Source organism: Aplysia californica, unplaced genomic scaffold (assembly GCF_000002075.1).
Source record: "Aplysia californica isolate F4 #8 unplaced genomic scaffold, AplCal3.0 scaffold00174, whole genome shotgun sequence".
In the NCBI taxonomy this organism is placed as follows: domain Eukaryota; kingdom Metazoa; phylum Mollusca; class Gastropoda; order Aplysiida; family Aplysiidae; genus Aplysia; species Aplysia californica.
In genome coordinates, this window is record NW_004797444.1 from 379,712 (window position 1) to 382,810 (window position 3,099).

Here is a 3,099-nt window from a genome sequence, read left to right on the forward strand (position 1 = left end):
GGCTCAAACTGCAAAGTTGCACTCTATCCTGGCTGCTTTGAGGTGTACAACTCAACTCTTAACCGAAAGAAGCAGCTGACTCACCCGAAGCTTGAGTATATTGAGCTGTTCATAAAGCTGCTCACAACAGCACATTTTTCACTCGTTAGGTTGATTTTTCTATTGGTTTTAGCTGAATTATATTTATCATGGATCACGCCTGTCTGAACAGGCGTTAAGATCATTGAAGAATGACCATTGAAATGTTAAGTGTGTGTATCGGGGTATAGAATTTGTTTTGAAAACTTTTATTTTTTTCAGCATCATACGCTCTTTTGTACAGTTGACAATTTTTGTCAAAGAAAGTGAATATGGTCCTAAAAACTATGTTTGTGTTGACAAAGATTTGAACTTTACTTTAACACCAAATACAAACATCTACGATTAAAACCGTTGAGACATATTTCTTTGAAAATACCCCCAAATAGCGCGTTTCCAGGGAATAGCGCACATAAAATAATGGCGTTCTTAATCTTAGGGAATGCGCACCGTGAAAGCCGCACAATGCGAAAAGGTTAACGCTCATATGACCTTATGCAGTTGCGAGCGCCGTAAAACCCCAAACTAAACTAATACCAAAGATACCTTTAACGGAGTAACCAAATGTTACTTGCAAAAAAATCCTATATCTAAACTCACCGACGGAAATCCCCCCCCATTCCCAAATCGCATTCTCTCTTCTCCTTCTCCATTCCGCCAAAAAGATTCAGTTGCCACAAGAAAACATAATCGAAAGTGTTGTATTTAGAGATGAATATAAGCACAATAGTGATTTACAAAGCCAGAACCCTGATTCTGTGGACAAAGTTAAGATAGAAAAAATAAGGATGATGGCAGAGACAATAAGACAAAGTAGAAACATGCCAAGCATGATTCTCTCTTATTTGTTCCGTGACATAATCTTCTTGTGAGGATTGAACCTCTACTTAATTCCTTTTTCCCCTTTTTGCATTTTCTCTGAGTTGCTTTCTCTTACCTGTTTGTAAAAAATTAAAAATATATTTACATCTCTCTCCCTAATCACACTCGGTAGACGTTATATCCCCACTCCCACCCCCACCCTACATGAGCAAATTCTTCACTCATAACTTCCAATTTCCTTCCTCTCAATAGACGGACCTCTGGTGGTTACGCCACGTGCAAATGACCTGTCAGCCGCAAAAGCTCTACGTAGTCAGCTCATGTCCGTCTGCTGGTTCTGCCATTCATGCTGACAAGTTCAAATTGGTGGCTGAAGTAGCATTAACTCCTCCAAATCCACCCTCCCCATCTTCTCCACACCCCCCTGTTCCACTTAAGAAAGATAGTCAAGAAAACGAGCATGATCAACAAGTCGGACGTCTTAGAAAACGGCATACTCCTTTGTTAGAGCCTTTGCAAGATTGGTCTTCCTCGATTGAAGCTACAAAGCAAAGCGGGAAGCGTTTTGTAGATGGGCGCGCGTCCACAGTCGAACCTATGCCTCAGCTATGGTCATCAGCTGATGAATCGGAGGATGTAAATATTACAAGAAATGCTGACAATGCGTCAAAGATAACCCAGAAACTTAGGAGGAAATCTGAGGATGAAATTGAATCTACTGCCAGACGACAGGATAGCTTTGCACCATTCCGCGGAGACGAGGATTTAACACTGGAACAGCTTTCTGATGCCGAAAACACGTTACGGATTGCTATTGCCGGCCTCTTTGTGACTGACCTTGACAGTGGCCTTGTGTTCATCAATATGTCCATATTTGCCTGTTACAATCATCTCGCAAAGAACCCCGTCTATTGGAACTTGGAGTCGGATCCAGACAGTCGGCTTAACAGGCTGGACAACAAAAAGCTAGACGAGTTGGTGAATTTGACAGTGAATTCCCATTCTTGGATGGCCTTTCCTTCTGGTGACGTAGATGACATAAACGTTTGCGGCCTTGCGACTATTCAATCATGCCCTGATGATTACCCGAATGAAATTGTCGCTAGACGCTGCGGAGAAAATTTTGGTCCCGTCAAATTATTCTCCGGGATATTTAAAAATCTATTTTGTGTGTTCTGTCACAAGGTTCCACACTACCCAATGGCCTTTGTTTCAACAAAAAATATCTTTGGTAGAAACAGATTCCAAAGTGCGTTTTACATCACTATGAAGGTCAGAAGCACTCCTACCACTGTTGTTTTCATATCAACCGTTTTGAATAACTTAATCGTAGGTGGAGGCTTTTTCCCGAACTGGCAGGAGTATGAATGTAACGTGGCTAAAAGCACCCAGGTGGTGCTTGGAGCAGAGACTCCAGCTAAAAACCTAAGCCTGGTTTTGTCGTCAGGTGAATGGAAGAGACATGAGGAAGAAAAAGACAGATTTGATGGCGATATGACTAGCAATACACAGTTAACATCAAAGAGTGATAGCAACAAGAGGACAAATGTGGCTCGTTGCCAAGTCTTGTCCTGCAGGGTAGGAGTGAAATATAACAACAAATGTTACCTGCAAGTCTACTACAGCATCCGGCTTCCACAAACTGCTAGACCGTTGTGTCCGGAATTTCTGAACGCCATGATGTCGAAAGTTTACGAAATCATAAATGACTATCCAGTAGTGTTTACTTCTACAAGAAAAATATTTTTGGGTGTCAAAGGTGACGGTTTCGTGTACCAGGTGGTCTCAATAGCTCGTTCAACTTTCAATCTCAACTTGGACAAAAGCATACTGGCCCAAACCTTAGTCATATTGAGCACATTCCTCGTCCGCATGGGCGTCATGAGCGGCTCATTTTGCGTGTATAGCGGCGTCTTTACAGGGAGTCCTGTTCCATCTCAAGCGGTACAATACTGTCCTCAGGAAAATGTGCAAAAATTGATTCCGATGTGGTTATTGATAGATTCATTTTCACTGCCCGAAGAGGGTGGTTGTCCTCTTGGCCAATTTAATGGCTGTCCTTCAGTCCCATGTGTCTGTTGGCAGGTTGTGATTGGGATTCTGGCCTACATGACATGGTATTAAGATTCGTTGAAGCATAACACAGCCCATTTGTATGTGCTGCTGTTCGTACGTACTTTTGTTGTAATTTACGTCACC